We start from the raw sequence: 16,965 nt of genomic DNA on the forward strand, positions 1-16,965 counted from the left end.
ATATATTGATTAAGTACTTGGTGTTTAGAGGCATCTGATGTCTCTGCCTTTCCATTATACCTGCCTCCAAAACATAGCCATGCTGAGGTTTCCCAATATTTAACAAACTAGCATAAATCCTGGAAAAAATACTCTAAAATCAGAGTATATAAATCAGAATATAAAATTGAAATATATTTAAAAATCTTCTATTCCAGTTATGATTTTTTTTGTTTATCTTTATTGTGGATTCTTACCAGCATTTCATTTAGTGCTAAGGTGGATTTCATGCAGTAAGAGAAAAGATAGCTTCATGACATAAACATTAAATTAACAAATGAATGGCCAAACTGTTAAAAGCAGGGGTAGCCAGTTAATTACTATATTTTAAAAAGTCGTCCAGTCATATGTAGGATACTTTACATATATTATAGGTAAAATGATTAAAAACACAATAAGCCTGTAATCCCAGAATTTTGGGAGGCTGAGACAGGCAGATCACCAGAGCTCAGGAGTTCAAGACCAGCCAGGGCAACATGGCAAAACTCCGTGTCTACTAAAAACATAAAAATTAGCGAGGCACCATGGCACATGCATGTAGTCCCAGCTACTCTGGAGGCTGAGGCAGGAGAATTGCTTGAGCTTGGGAGGTAGAGGTTGCAGTGAGCTGAGATAGCACTATTGCACTCCAAAGTCAGATCCTGTCTCTAAATAAATAAGTAAATAAATAAATAAAAACACAATAAGCCAGTTGAACAGAACATTCTTTCTTTTATGGGTCACAGTGTGCCTTTTTCATAACATATAGAATTAGCCAAATTATCTATGCTACCAAAATTATTATTGGAAGCAGCTGAGAAAGCAAAAGTACTTGGGAAAAAATTGTTGGGCAGTCTGGTTGTCTGGTTACCTGGCAAACTTCCCTATACTGTCGGATAACCAGGTAAACTTTTAGATCTCTAATGTTTTTTCCCACATTGATAGGAGTACAGAAATTTTATAATTAAACAGACCTGGCTTTGAACTTATTGCTTATTAGTTGTTTGTTCTTGGGCAAATTACTTTTCTCAGGGATTATTTCATTGTCTGAAAAATTGGAATAATAATGTCTGACTCACTAAATTTTTAAATGATCAAATTAGATAGTATCCAAAAACTAGCTGTCATGGTGTACAGCACACAGAAAGCATTCAATAAGTGGGGATAGTCATAGTAGCGGTAGTAAGAATAGTGATGGTCCTTATCTTTTCTTTGATTGACACATGCTGTTGTGAAATCAATATAGGTTTTGAGTTCAGAGAGTTTGGTTTGAAGCCAGACTCTACTCTCAGTGGTTAGATGCCAAGAGAATTTCTCTGGTTTCAATTTCTTCTTCTGCAAAATGAATACCATAACACCTGATTCTTAACTGCTATTATGAAAATTAAATGAGATAATATATGTTAGTGCTACATAGTGCCTGGCACAATGGGAGGGATAATAAAGAAATGTTCATTCCCAAAATTCCTTGTCCCCACAGTTCCCCACTCATGCCTCTTCATTCATTCAATGTACTGAGTCCTGGGCACCATGTCCTGGGAACACAAATGTCCATCCTGGTTTCAAGAAGGGGATGAGAGGAGAAATAGAGAGAGAAAGAGAGATTAAAGGATTTGGTGACAAATACTTCAAGAGAGATTTAAACCAGTGCTTGGGAACACAAAAGAGGAATAAATAAAGCCTTCTTTTAGAGTCTTTAAAGATCTTAAGGCCGGGCGCGGTGGCTCAAGTCTGTAATCTCAGCACTTTGGGAGGTCGAGACGGGCGGATCACAAGGTCAGGAGATCGAGACCATCCTGGCTAACACGGTGAAACCCCGTCTCTACTAAAACCATACAAAAAATTAGCCGGGCGTGGTGGCGGGCGCCTGTAGTCCCAGCTACTCGGGAGGCTGAGGCAGGAGAATGGCGTAAACCTGGGAGGAGGAGCTTGCAGTGAGCTGGGATCCGGTCACTGCACTCCAGCCTGGGCGACAGAGCGAGACTCCGTCTCAAAAATAAAAGATCTTAAAAATTAATTAGGCCAGCCGGGCACGGTGGCTCATGCCTCTAATCTCAGCACTTTGGGAGGCCAAGGCAGGCGGATCACCTGAGGTCAGGAGTTTGAGACCAGCCTGACCAACATGGAGAAACCTGTCTCTACTAAAAATACAAAATTAGCCGGGCGTGGTGGCACATGCCTGTAATCCCAGTTACTAGGGAGGCTGAGGCAGAAGAATCACTTGAACCTGAGAGGCAGAGATTGTGGTGAGCCGAGATCGCACCATTGCACTCCAGCTTGGGCAACAAGACTGAAACTGTCTCAAAATAAATAAATAAATAAATAAATAAATAAATAAATAAATAATAATAATAATTGGCCATTTAACCCACTAGGAATGTTATAACCAAACCATAAAACAAAACAAAACAGCAAATAACAAGTGTTGGCAAGGATGTGGAGAAATTGGAACCACCCTAATTCTACATTACTGATGGGAATTAAAAAAAACATTGCAGCTACTGTGGAAAACAAGTTGGCAGTTTCTGAAAAAGTAAAACATAGAATTAAGACCCAGTAATTCCACTCTAGGGTATATACCCAAACGAAGTGACAGCAGGTGTTCAAACAAAAACTTGCACACAAATGTTCACAGCAGCACCATTCACAACTGCCAAAAGGTGGAAACAACCCAACTGCCCATCAACAGATGAGTGGACAGACAAAAGGTAGTCTATCTATACAATAGAATAGTAGAATAGTATTGAGCCATAAAAATGAAGGCAGTACTGAGGCATGATAAAACGCGAATGATCTTTGAGAACATTGAGTTAAGTGAAAGCAGCTAGTCATAAAAGATCACCTATTTTGTGATTCCATTTATGTAAAATGTCCAGAATAGGCAAATTTACAAAGGCAGAAGTAGATTAGTGGTTGATTGGAGCTGAAGGAGATGAAGGGATGGAAGAGGGGAGTTGTAACAGCTGAAGGGTAGAGTGTTTCTCTTTGTGATGATGAAAATATTCTAAAATTGTGTCAATGATTGTCCATATATCTGTGAATATATTAAAAACCATTGACTTACAGGCTTTGAATAGGTGAATTATAATGTATGTAAATTTTATCTCACTAAAGCTGTTTTTGTTTTAATTTTTTTCAAAATGAGAAAAAAAAATGTCTTAGGAGTTTACGCAAACTCCTGCTAGATCCAGTATGGCTAGTGGCCATGAGTGCCACTCCAATAGTAGAGCTGAAAACAAAACAGAACTGGGAGTGTGTCAGACAGAAAGGGAAAGAATGGAAAACCATGCACAAAGCCTAGGAGGCAGTGCTTGGCTTTCACATCCTCTATGACACTGAGACGTTGAGAGGAAGTTGGAACACAGGGAACATGTCAGGAGAACAAGGCTAGATATAAGCCACTATGGAGTTCGGAATCACTTACCCAGAATATAGGCGGGGCCCGGAAAGCAGGCTTCAGGATGACTCTGCCACTCACTGGGTACGTTTGCAGGCAAATGATGTCATCAGATATATGTTCATGACATTATATAAATGGATATTCTCTGTAAAATGGGAATAAACACACTCATCTCACAAGACACTGTAAAGATGAAATGAAGCAATACAGGTAAAGCAAATAATGTAGAAACTGGCGAACAGTATGCAGTCAATAAATATTAGCTCTTTGAGCCTGTTGGAAGCCAAAAGAGTTTAAAATGAGAAATTTCCACTAATCAACAACATGTTATAGTAGATGACAAAAGTTTCAAGCTTTTTGAACTTTTGAGTAATTTGCACACATTACCACTAATTTAACTTCCTCTGATCCATCAAGACATACACATGGTTTTTAAAAAAAATTCTCCAGAGAAGTATAGTAAATGTCTCCTCGACTAATGATACTGGCCTCAGTAGCTTAAGCTTAGCCATAAAAATAATAAGTTTCTTTTGCTATGATGTTCTAATTAAATATCCCAAACTTTATTCCAGGTATAAGCAATCCAATATTGGCAGAGCTAATTCAACCAAGAATATTCTATCCAGTAAATAAATTCTCAGAAGCCAAAATTTCCATTTACACCTGTAAACAGAAAATTTAATTTAATGCAAATTGTTAAATAATAAGACTAATGGGCAATGAACCACACTAAACACATCATATGAAATGGATCAGTCATGCAGCATGGTGACCAGAAAAGAAATTTGTGTCATGTTCTACAGCTAAAAATAGTACATGTTTACACACATTCGTGCGCACACACGCATTCATGCATGCACACACACACACACAGAACAAGGTGCTACCACAGAGGTGTAGCATGCATATAAAAAAATGCAGAAATCCTGAATGAAGGAAATGAAGGGAGGGAAGAAGGGAGATGTGACAGCTAAAGGGTACAGTGTTTTTCTGTACATTCCTCTGTATTTAAAATCTTTTGGTCATCTTCCATGGTATCATCTAACCATAAAGAATGCTATTTTATACAATGCTTAGCAGAGCAATTGTTAGGAAGAGGAGTCTTGCAGATTGCTTCACTGAAGCTAAAAATCATTAAGGAGTAGACTGAAGCATGTTCTTTATTGAGACCTCCTCGAGAGAGAGAATTCAGAAGTCACAGTCCACAAATTTAAAACTAACAAAATACCTACAGAGTTCTTCTAATTGTGAGACACACAAGACTACAATAACTCAGTGTAGTTCACATTTTTTCTATCATAGACTGGGCAATAGATATGGCTTAGGCTTCAGAGATTTGGGGGAGCACTCAAGGTGCCAGATTCAGGATGTGTCTTACTGTGTGTCTGGAAAGCAAGTACTTGAGAGAAAACGTTTGGAAAAAAATAGGTTTGATTTTCAAAACTTTTTCAGCTTTTCAGAATAAATAAATAAATACATAAATACATAAACCATCAAGCATCTGAGCTTGGAAACAATTTAAAAGAAAAAAAAAATACGTAGGGTCGTATTTCTCCATAGTCACCAAGGTGGTGACACCCGAACATGGGCTTTTTGAACAACAAAACAAAATTCTTAATGCCGATGTAACACTTACAATGTTTGGGTTCCCAGAGTCTGAAGAGCATGCAGACCAAAAAGTCAATCACATTTCAGAGGCAAATTATTTGTATTTTTAAGTATGTGTTTATACCTGTTTGCCTGGAGCCGAGCAGATTCACAAGACATGGGATTCCTGGGGCTAAAACCAGTAGAGTCCAGGGTGAGTAGACGGCAAGTTGGTCACTCTTTGTGTTTGTCAGTAAAAGACTAGAACTGATGTGTAATGTCAACACACACATCAGATCAGCACATATATGTTGAAATAATTTTAAAATAATACCTTTCAAAAAATTAAAATGCAAAATATTCAGCTAAATTAAACATTAATTATTTATCAGTTCTCCCTAGGATTCTTTAATTATTTCCACTTCCTTGATGCCAATCAAATTAAAGGAAGTTTTCAGGTGTATTTTTTAATCAGAAGGACCCAGAGTCTACCTAAGAACTCACCCCAAGCCCATTGACCCACTACCATTTGGAAAGGTTTTTAAAACTAAATTTTAATGTAAAATCATTTCTATACTGATTCTTCTTTTAATAATTCACATCAAATTTGCATTAACCTGCAACATTAATAGGATTAAGGAAATACAAATATAATCTGGAATATGGCTTTAACCCAACCTAAATAAAAACATCAGATCATCTTCTTTATTACATCAATTAGGCTTAGCATTTTCTCCTTGCTAAGAGATTTGCTAATAAGACTAATATCATAAAAGGAAGAAGAAAGTTTTTATATTTACCCACCTTAATCACTACCCACCTACTTCTTCATATCTTTATGAAAAATTGGAATATAGATTAGCAAAAGAACAGTTGTTTCTTTCTATATTCACTGTAGGTATATTTGTTTTCTCAGTTAATTACTTCTAAATTTCTAATTATGTCTGCTGTAAATACTTTATTATAAAGTATTTCTACATAATTAATTAAGAAGTAGTGATAATATAGGACTACTACATCCAAAGATCTACAGGCATATGGGAAATGCTGTGAATTACCAAATAAGTCCATTGAGTGAAACATAAAGTAAAAATGAGTTTAAGAGACAGCTAGACATGTTTATGTAGGCAAAAGGGGTTGGAAGATATGCTGACAACACAAAGAGGTGTGTTGCAATAAACTTGAAGGGGACAGGCCATTGGGCCAACCATCCCTTTTCTATCCAGGATATTCCTTACGTTCTCATTAGCGTCTCACATATGGACAGCTGCGTTATGAAAATTTAGTCATAAATTTGAGTCAGCGAAAGAGTCTGTTGTCTCCATTTTTTTTTCCTTTACATATTCAATACACAAACACATATATGCAAAAGTTTCAACTTTTGTTCAGGGAAGTATTTTATGTCCAGATGTCAGATTTTTCTGACTCATGGCCAAGGACGAGGGAAGGGCTTTGTGAACAAGCTTGTTCTGATCATGTCCACTTCGGACAAGTACATGTTCATGGCACCTCACTTGCATAAATACAACATTTTAAACTGTCCTTTCAATGGTCACCTTTAGTACTGAGTCAGGCCTGAAGTTTCTATGGCAGAGTTTCTTTGGAGAGAAAATGTTTAAAAGGTTAGAGAAAAAGGTCAGTTCTTTCAGTCCTTTATCTTTTCTCATATTTTGAAATATGCCATCAGAAAATATTTTGGAGAGGATTGGTTAGACACCAAGAGTTTCACTGACCCTTTTAGTTGTTGCCGTTTTACATTTCTTGCCTCAGGAACTGGTTGAGCTTTTGAACGCATTCACATTTAATTTATATGATGTGGGCATAATCTGCATCTGAATATAAATACCAAACACCTGCATTAGCACTTTACAACTAACAAGCACTTGGGTCCCCACTGTCTCATTTGCTCTAAATCACAAACCTATTAGGTTGGCGCTATTATCTTTTACTTATAGATTAGAAACTGAGGCCCAGAGAAGCTAAGTGACTTGGCCACGTTTACTTGCTCAAGTGATAAGTGGCTAAGTTAAAACTGGTGCTGCGGCCGGGCGCGGTGGCTCAAGCCTGTAATCCCAGCACTTTGGGAGGCCGAGATGGGCGGATCACGAGGTCAGGAGTTCAAGATCATCCTGGCTAACACGGTGAAACCCCGTCTCTACTAAAAAATACAAAAGCTAGCCGGGCGAGGTGGCTGGTGCCTGTAGTCCCAGCTACTCGGGAGGCTGAGGCAGGAGAATAGCGTAAACCCGGGAGGCGGAGCTTGCAGTGAGCTGAGATCCGGCCACTGCACTCCAGCCTGGGTGACAGAGCGAGACTCCGCCTCAAAAAAAAAAAAAAAAAAAAAAAAAAAAAAAAAAAAAAACCGGGGCTGCCTGGCTCAATCTTTATTAAAATACACCTGGGAGCACAGATATGAGAGTGAATACAATAAAGTTGGGCAAAAAGATAAACAATGAGCTTATGTCTATTAGGCCCATTTCAAAACATCCCCAATCCAATGCATTACACAGTAAGAACATAGGCACGTATGCTACTCAGCTCTTTTAAGAAAATAGTAAAGGTGACGGGCGCGGTGACTCAAGCCTGTAATCCCAGCACTGTGGAAGGCCAAGGCAGGTGGATCAAGAGGTCAGGAGTTCAAGATCATCCTGACCAATATGGTGAAACCCCATCTCTATTAAAAATACAAAAATTAGCTGGGCGTGGTGGTGTGGGCCTGTAATCCCAGCTACTCAGGAGACTGAGGCAGGAGAATCACTGGAACCCGGGAGGCGGAGGTTACAGTGAGCTGGAGCTGAGATTGCACCACTGCACTCCAGCCTAGGCGACAGAGTGAGACTCCATCTCAAAAAAAAAAAAAAAAAAAAGGAACAAAAAGAAAATAGTAAAGACAACGCTGGGCATGGTGGCTCGTGCCTATAGTCCCAGCACTTTGGGAGGCCAAGGTGGGTGGATTGCTTGAGCCCAGGTCTTCAAGACCAGCTTGGGGATCATGGGGAAACTTGATCTCTACAAAAAATACAAAAACTAGCCGGGTGTGGTGGCACGGGCCTGTAGTCCCAGCTACTCTGGAGGCTAAGATGGGAGGATCTCTTGAGCCCGGGGAGTCAAGGTTGCAGTGAACTGTAATTGCACCACTGCACTCCAGCCTGCACAGCAGAGTAAGACCCTAGCTCAAAAAAAAGAAAAAGAAAAAGAAAAAATAGTAAAGATTATTAAGAAAAAAATTAATATAGTCACTAGCTAATGACTTCTTTAGGGTTCTGTTATCATTTTTTGTATTTTGGCTAGAAAAAATGGACAAATACTAGAGGCAATAAGTAAATCAAAATACTGAAGTTACTTGTTTATATTTATTTAAATTTTAAGCATCATACCTTTCACAGCAGAAACTCAGACCCTACCTACAATATATTTTAATGAGCTGACAATTACTGAAAATAATATTCTCCTAACAAAAGTCAAATTCACATTCAAAAGCTATTAATAGCATTTGTTGCCAACAGAAGCCTTATTCGATATTTGGGCGTAACAGAACTGGGATACGAACATAACAGAGAGAGGGGCAGTGGTGGAGGGAAGAGGGGGACGAGGAGTGAAAAAGAGACTGCTGCACTAAGCCTGACATCTAAGAAGATGTCAGGGACCCTAAAGCCCCTAAGGAGCAGCCCCAAACCCCCAATCCCTTCTGACATACTCATTGTATCTGCTGTGGGACCCGTTTTACACTCTGATTCTCTCATGGAATTATGCCCTGGCCTGAACTCCACCCAGTTTGAGGCTGCTCCCCGGATAATCTGTCTAGCCCTTGCCAATCTTCTCCTATCAAGAGTTAGAGCCTGTTCATGAGACCCCCCCACCGCCCCGCCACCCAGCTGATTGGGGTCCTATTCCAACTGAGGGAGGCCCTGCAGCAAGTACAAGACATTGCCTCATACTGGCAAGAAGGGCTCCCGCCCACCAATGTGAGCCCTTGGGTACTGAGGTCAGCCTCTTGAGAGCTTTGTTCACCAAAGCCCTTTAGCTATTATCATTGAAACATTGGCCTTTCTCCTTGTAGCTCTGATACTAGGCTTTATCCTCTCTCTCTTCCAACCTACTCTAGGTCCCAATATGCCTTTACCCCAGCCTGGAAGGGTTATAGCATGTCACAGGTGATTTAAACTAATTTCAGTGGTGGTTGATGGATTTCAAGGACCTGACCTCCTGTGCATTAGGAAGATCTACTCTCACCTTCACTTTATTTTGTAGCTATCATTTGACTAGATGAGCCTGCCTTCTATACTCCCAACAGCATTCATCATAGACAGTCTGTCTTCCTTACTAGCCTGCAAGGACCAAGTCTGTCCTGATCACTGTTTTATGCTATTCCCAGCAAGGAGGCCAGCACATAGAAGAGAATGAACAAGTGCTTGCTGAATGAATAAATATATGATACACATGTGCAATTGTCAAGTAACTACTAGCTTGGGAAAGTTAGTCCTGTCACATAGTTGAACTTATTAATTGGCTGATAATACCAATGCATTAGCCAACACATTTACTTTAACTTCAAAATATTTATGCATAGAAGCATATTTTGAAAAACTGTTTAACCAACTTTTAGGGATAGAAAAGATTATAAGTATCTTTCCATTCAGTTGTTGCTTTACAGTATATGCAGGATTTATTTTGTATCTCTGCCCTCTCTAGAGTGAATTAAAGCACAATTATGTTAAATAATGTTTTACCCACTGTTTTGCTTCTGTGAAATTTTCTCCCTTCAACAGAGCATTTGCTAAATTTGTTTTACAAAATCTGAGTGAAGTGAAGTAAAAGCCTTTTACTGGGGTAGTGTTACATTCAACAACAGAACTACACAAAAATATGTTTTTGGGGGGACTAACATTTATCAGAAAAAAATTCTAGAACATTACTGTAACAGCCAGGCGCCATGGCTCATGCCTGTAATCCCAGCACTTTGTGAGGCCAAGGTGGGTGGATCATAGGGTCAGGAGTTCGAGCTGGCTAACACGGTGAAACCCCATCTCTACTAAAATTACAAAAATTAGACAGGCATAGTGGCACATGCCTATAATCCCAGCTACTCAGGAGGCCAAGGCAGGAGAATTGCTTGAACTAGGAGGCAGAAGTTGCAGTGAGCTGAGATCATGCCACTGCACCCCAGCCTGGGCGACAGAGTGAGTCTCCATCTCGAAAAAAAAAAGAAAAGAAAGAAAATTACTGAAACGTATTCAGATAGTCTCATTATGCTTACTTAAAACTAAAAGAATTTAATTAATATATCACAAAAATGACACTTTTTTTTAGATGTTCAGTCTCTGTACGATCCCTGTTGTCCTACTCTCTTATTCCCAAATAAACCCAAAGAGTTTTCCAATTTCACTACCAAACTACTCTCTAGAACAACTCTATTTATAGTTTGGTATCTTTGTGTACCTAGGACAAGTAACAAACCAGTTATGAGAAAGAAAAGAAAAAAATAATTTGTTCAGGTTGCTCTCCTAAAACCAAGGCTTCCTTTCTAATATGTCTTCACACATGATTTATCTGCGTAAGGAACTGTGTCAGGACTAAACTGAGTCATAGGACTCTGGGTTCAATTTTTACTTAGACAGTGACTCCGAATGACTCTGATCCAGTCCTTTCAGCATTGTTTCCTTACCTGTCCCATAAGAATAATATTTACCCTTTATCGGTTTCACAAAGATGCCTCCACATCTGAAACATACTTGAGACTTCCAAAATGGGTTTGATTATTTTGTCTTACTCCATCAAAATCTTAAATCTTCTTTTTTTCCGAACTGGGCAAAACAATATCTGCCAATTTTGAGGGTTTAAGGATTGAGATCACGCATGTAAAAAAGCTTTGAAATTCAAAGATGTTTCACGTGTAAAACGTATTTTTATTTCAATACTTTTGCAAATGTATGTCTAAACTAAATGGAAATTATTCAAAGATCCAATGAGACAGTTCCAACTTTTGGTACTCCTATTAATATGAAGTGAGGGAATGGTATAGCCTTCCTGTGGCTGCATGCATTGTCAGTAAAACATGCCTACATGTGGAGTTCTTTGTTCAGTGATGAAAATTAATTTGTACCATGGTATTCATACTCAGTTCAAAAAATATTTTTAAGTGTCCACTATGTGCCAGATACTTGCTAGGAGTTGGGGGTATAGTGATGAAACTGACAATGTCTCTATCCTCAGAGAAGGTCATATTCTAGTTAAAAGAAGATATATAAACGAATGATTGGACACAGAAAGCCAACCTAGGAACCAGGGGAAGATGGCATGTGACCTGAGTTAAGGACTGAACAGAAGTCAGTCACATGAAGGGAGAAGGAAAGAACATTCCAGGTAGAGTAAATAGGATAGGAAAGGTCCCTAACACTGGAAAGAACTTGCTTTGTTCACGAAAAAATGTAAACAATATTACAGAAGTCGTATAAGCCATTTGAAGAGTAGTGGGAGATGAGGTTGAAGAAATGAAAATGTTCCACCTCAAAGGGCCTCATCATTAATCTAAGTGAAATAACTCAGAAATGGAAAACCGAATACCGTATGTTCTCATTCATAAGTGGGAGCTAAGGTGTAAGGATGCGAAAACATACAGAGTGATACAATGAACTTTGGGGATGTAGGGTGGGAGGTTAGGAGGTGAGTGAGAGATAAGAAACTGCATACTGGGTACCATGTGCATTGCTTGGATGACAGATGCACTAAAATCTCAGAATTCACCACTAAATAACCAATCCATGTAACCAAAACCACCTGTACCCCAAAACTATTGAAATTAAAACGTTAAAAATAATTTTATAAAAGCACTATTTCAAGGCTAAAAAAAGGTGAGGGGCTCATATGCTTTGCTAAAGAACCTATGGATTCTCCAGTTGGCGCTCTGCTTCTCACACAGTGCAAATCAAACCCTAGGGACAAACAGGATTAACATGACCCAGCTTCTTGGATTCTTGATTTTGCCCAAAAGTATGGGAGAGGAACAAGGTTGAAGTTGGAGAACTATTGATTCAAAACAATATTTGTAAATATTAAAATACCCATCCTTAGAGTTACTTCGAGGAAAGACTTGAGAAACACAGCAGGTATGAAATGGAGAACCATGGATGGTTTTATTGTCAGCAGCGGCATGAGCAGAAATATGTTTTAGAGCTGCGGTTCCCAACCTTTTTGGCACCAGGGCCCAGTTTCATGGAAGACAAAGTTTACACAGATGCAGGGATTGAGGGGAGGGTTTTGGGATGAGTCAAAAGCATTACATTTACTGTGCACTTTATTTCTGTTATTATTACATTGTAATATACAATGAAATAATTATACAACTCACCATAATGTAGAATCAGTGGGACCCCTGAGCTGGTATTCCTGCAACTAGATGGTCCCATCTGGGGGTGGTGGGAGATAGTGACAGATCATCAGGCATTAGATTCTCATAAGGAGCTCACAGCCTAGATCCCTCATATGTGCAGTTCACAATAGGGTTCGCGCTCCTATGAGAATCTAATGTCACTGCTGATCTGACAGGAGGCGGAGCTCAAGCAGTAATGTGAGCCTTGGGGAGCAGGTGTAAATACAGATGAAGCTTCGCTTGCCTGCCTTCCACTCACCTCCTGCTGTGCAGCCTGGTTTCTCAAGGGTTCTGTGGCCTAGGGATTGGGGACCCTTGTTTTAGAGCAATCACTCACTCTGATCATGGTGTGGAGAACAGATGTGAGGAGAAAAGACTGGAAACAGGAAGGCCAGTTAGGTGGCGGGCACAGTCTTCCAGGAAAGAGATGACGAGTAGCTAAAGTAGGGTAGTCAGTGTTGGAGGACAGCAATGCTTTAAGAAACAGGCATAGGTATGCAGTTTAGCCATATGGAGTGCTTGAATGTGGAAGTAAAGGAAAAGAGAGGAGTCACGGATAAACCCAGAGTTGGAGCTTGGAAGACTGGCTACACTCTGGTGCCACTGAACAAATTGGAGTATATGGGAGAAAGTAAAAAGTTAGAACAAGATTATGACTTTAGCTTTGAAAATGTAAATTTCTACATGCCATGGAACTCCAGGTGAAGATGCTGAGAATTTATCCTGATAGCCTTCTCTAATTCTCCTAGTGAAAAATCACAAGCATTTGCAAGGTGGTCAGAATTAGATGGGCATTTTACTTTTTTATCTTTTCAATTTTCAGTGGCCATCTCCAGAGTTCATATATGACCTAGACTCAGCTCCTTCACTGTCTTCTCTGATGTCTGTCAATCCACGACAAGCATTAACTACCTGGGTGTGGTTTTCTCAGAGAAGTCTTGACACTCTAGTTCTGTATCATTCCCTGGATTTTAAGCTTTTCAATAGCAACGCCATGTGTCACTGACAATATGAACTGCTCATAAATAAATAACCTAGAAGAAAATTCATTATCGTATCATCCATCAATCCCTTAGTCTCCTGAATCCCTATTTTTGAATTTTATTTCACCTCTAACAAAATCTTTATCAATTCGAATCTAGCTCCTGGTCTCCCAGTTGTAATAAAACAGATATGGATCTCAGGTGGAGGGTAAGCATCAGAAACAGATGAACTCACAAGACAAAAATCTTATGTCCCTATTTTCCTGTTTTCATGCAAATGTCCCAGTAATTAAATCAGGAAAAAAATGTAGCAAAAACATATCAGCCAAATGGTTTTAAAATTTCAAAAGAAGCTGTAAATATGGTCCTTTTTAGAAGATCAGGTTCTAACTAGAGTAGGAGAAAGGGTAGCATTTGTTCTGATGAAGCAGTTTTTAAATTCTTGTCAGTGATTTGAAGAGAGATAACTGATGTATGTTGAAGAAGCCTGTGAGATTTTTAAATAGTTCGGACGCTACAGGGAGCATTTTTTTCTTAAAGCAATGTACTCAGAAGTGTTGGCAAGATTTTATTTGAACGTAGCAGTGCTTATGTGAGGAAGTTATTTTGAATTACCCTAGTATAAATATGTATGACTTTATTTGTATTGAAAATTTCCTTTGCAAGTGAGCGAATGAGGGACTGTTATATATCTATATTGCTTTATAAATGATTTAGGTATTTCATTTTGGAATTAAAATATCATACCCAGAATTCAAAAATAACATCAGAATTCTGTTTGTACCCACAGGTGATTCTTGCACCTACATTCATACCTTTTAACTTTAATTTGCCATGTAGAACAAATGGTATCTTTTATCTTAAGTCTGGCTGTTTTACATAGCATTCATGCATACATACATTCATTCACTCATTCATCAGACATTTACACAGCTCCTCTCATGAACCAAGCACTATGCTAGGTACTGGGCATGCAGAAATAGTATTGAACTGTCCTTTGTCATAACATAGTTCAGGTAAACATTCCATTTCCTCCACGCAATATTCTGTAGCACAGTGAAATTTTCAAATCTTAGGGTCATATGTTATTATTTAAAGGCTAAGCATGTTGAAGGCTGTGAACAAGCCTAGCATTGAAAGTGTATTCCCTCTAAATACAGGTGAGAAGCGAGGGCCCCAAGAAATAAGGCCCATAGCAAGGGGGAGCAAAAAGAGGGCTGGAAGGGTATTGGAGAAAGCATTAAAATCAGGGCTCAAACTTTCCCCTTAATGCCTTTGGGCAACCAGTTGTTGTTCTACATGAAAATGAAGCTGCTAGCAAGAAAATCACCCAACCCATTATCTGCAGAGCCTGTCCATTTACTTATAGAAGGAAAAACAAAACAAAACTCATCTTCTCCGTTTTCCTTCTTTAGCTATTGTGTGGCATTGGAGGGGAAAGGGATCATTGATCCTAAATTACTACTTCACCTTGCCTTCATAAGTAACACACCTCTTCTAGTTCATTCCATTCTCTCCTTATGATTTCTTTCCTCTATCAGAGACCTATTATATTTTAATGTGTTTACTTAAAAACAAACTACAAGAAGGCTCATCAGAGTCATTTGTTTAAAGAATGAGACAAACATACACATGCAGCTCTGTGTTTGGTCCTTCAATTCTTTTTTAGACTGTGTATAAAGGTGACACAAAAAAAGAGGAATAAAACAGCTTGTGTTAAATAATGAAATCAAGTACATAAGACTGTAAAAAGGAGGGTGCAGGGTCTTAAGTACCCATGGTCCCTGCCTGCTACCCTCATCTGTCCTCATTCTTATCTCAAGTTGTAAGTTTTCAGTAGGAGATCAGTTTATAGCTCCCTAAAGCTTCTAAATGAATGACAGATTCCACAAACAGCAACAAATATTACTATATAATAGGCACTGTTCCAGGGGGTTGCAAAAGAGACATCAGTGATAAATCACCTTCCTTTGTTAAATAAATTACTATTTAGAGAGCATAAATGAAGCAATAGTTTAAAATTTTCCAAGTGACGGTGCTTTGTGTTAATATCATAAAAGCATTACTGTCCCTCAAATTCAAAGTCCAAGGTGATTTCAAATGACATTCATAAGCATATTTCACCTAACCCTGAACGTTTTCTTACACCATGCAAGAATCCTCCTTGGGAGAAGCAAAACTTCAATATAGATCATCTTTAGGCTGTAACAAAGCTGTAACAAATAATGTTTCAATATCCCATAGAGCTACATGACAGTAGGTAATAATATAACTCAGGGCTATACTGATTTTTCTAAACTGAAATTCCAAATTCTTAGCAGATAGATAAATTAAGCTTTAAAAGAATGGGGTTTTAATTTGTCCTTCTTGTTTTAAAATACCAAATATTTTCTGTGAACTTTCAGCTTTGTTCTTTCCCTCTTGTCTGGAAGGGTGCTAGCTGAGTGCCAAGAACAACAGGTAAGCCAGCTTCCCTTAACCCAGAAAAATTATGCCTTTGCCACAGGAACCATACTTATGCTTCCACAATGGCCAGGGAAAAACCTAGTAGGAACAGATTTTTTTGCATGTGTAGCAAAGTTAGTTCCAGAGAGAAAGAAAGAAGCCTGGTTTGCACTGTAGCAGAACCATTGGAACAATATGCTCCCTGTGTCCACGGCCCAATCCTCCCCGGACACCCTCCTTTCTAGGGCATAGGGTAGCAAAGTCACATACACAGTAGATCACGCCAGGACCTGCTGACACAACCCTACTCCCAAATTTGCAGGCAGGAGAGTGAAGCAATATCTGTACTCTATACATAGTCTTACTTTTTTCTTTTCTTTTTTAAAGTAGTTGTTTCAGCATTCAACTGGGGGCAAAAGGGGTTGGGGGGTGGGAAAAGATAGTGCAGGCAAACTTTCTCAGTGCTATTCCATCCGTCTGTGCCTCCCCACTCCTTCACACCTCTGAAGTTATGGCAAGATTAGGTAAAGAGTTTTGAACAATATTGAGACCCACTTATATTTACCTTGAACAAATAGGATCTTTGATACTTCTTGACCACACTCAGTTGCCTATAAGAGTTCTTCCTCCTATAGCAAGTCATATTGGGAGAACTCGCTGAAAAAAAGGTTTTTTCCTTACAATTGCAAATGAAAGTATAAAATATATCATCAAATTTTAAAGTGTGCATATGTCCTCATCTCAGCTGTTGACATCATATTTATAATCATGAGCACGCCAGGTTTTCTACAACTTAAGAAACTCTATGAGCATATTACTTTTCCAACTTTGTCAGTAAACATTGATTTCTGTATAATGCAGAAACCAGTTAAATAATTCCTGGTTGGGTGCAGTGGCTCACGCCTGTAATCCCAGCACTTTGGGAGGCCAAGGTAGGTGAATCACCTGAGGTCAGGAGTTCGAGACCAGCCTGGCCAACATGGTGAAACCCCATCTCTACTAAAAATACAAAAAATTAGTTGGGTGTGGTGGCAGGCGCCTGTAATCCCAGCTACTCGGGAGGCTAAGGCAGGAGAATCACTTGAACCAGGGAGGCAGAGCCAAGTGAGCCGAGACCGCAACACTGCACTCCAGCCTAGGTGACAGAGTGAGACTCTGTCTCA

General features: G+C 39.1%; 1 long non-coding RNA gene across 1 annotated transcript in view; it reads right to left on the reverse strand.

The window, feature by feature from the left end:
* LOC108544315 (uncharacterized) overlaps nt 1–3,511 on the reverse strand; it is a 58,107-nt gene extending 54,596 nt beyond the window's left edge. Inside the window, exon 1 of the long non-coding RNA XR_001889802.1 lies at nt 3,443–3,511. This is a non-coding gene — a long non-coding RNA (uncharacterized LOC108544315). The remainder of the gene's footprint in view (nt 1–3,442) is intronic.
* Nucleotides 3,512–16,965: the final 13,454 nt, after the last annotated feature.

Source organism: Rhinopithecus bieti, unplaced genomic scaffold (assembly GCF_001698545.2).
Source record: "Rhinopithecus bieti isolate Rb0 unplaced genomic scaffold, ASM169854v2 scaffold_26061, whole genome shotgun sequence".
NCBI lineage: Eukaryota > Metazoa > Chordata > Mammalia > Primates > Cercopithecidae > Rhinopithecus > Rhinopithecus bieti.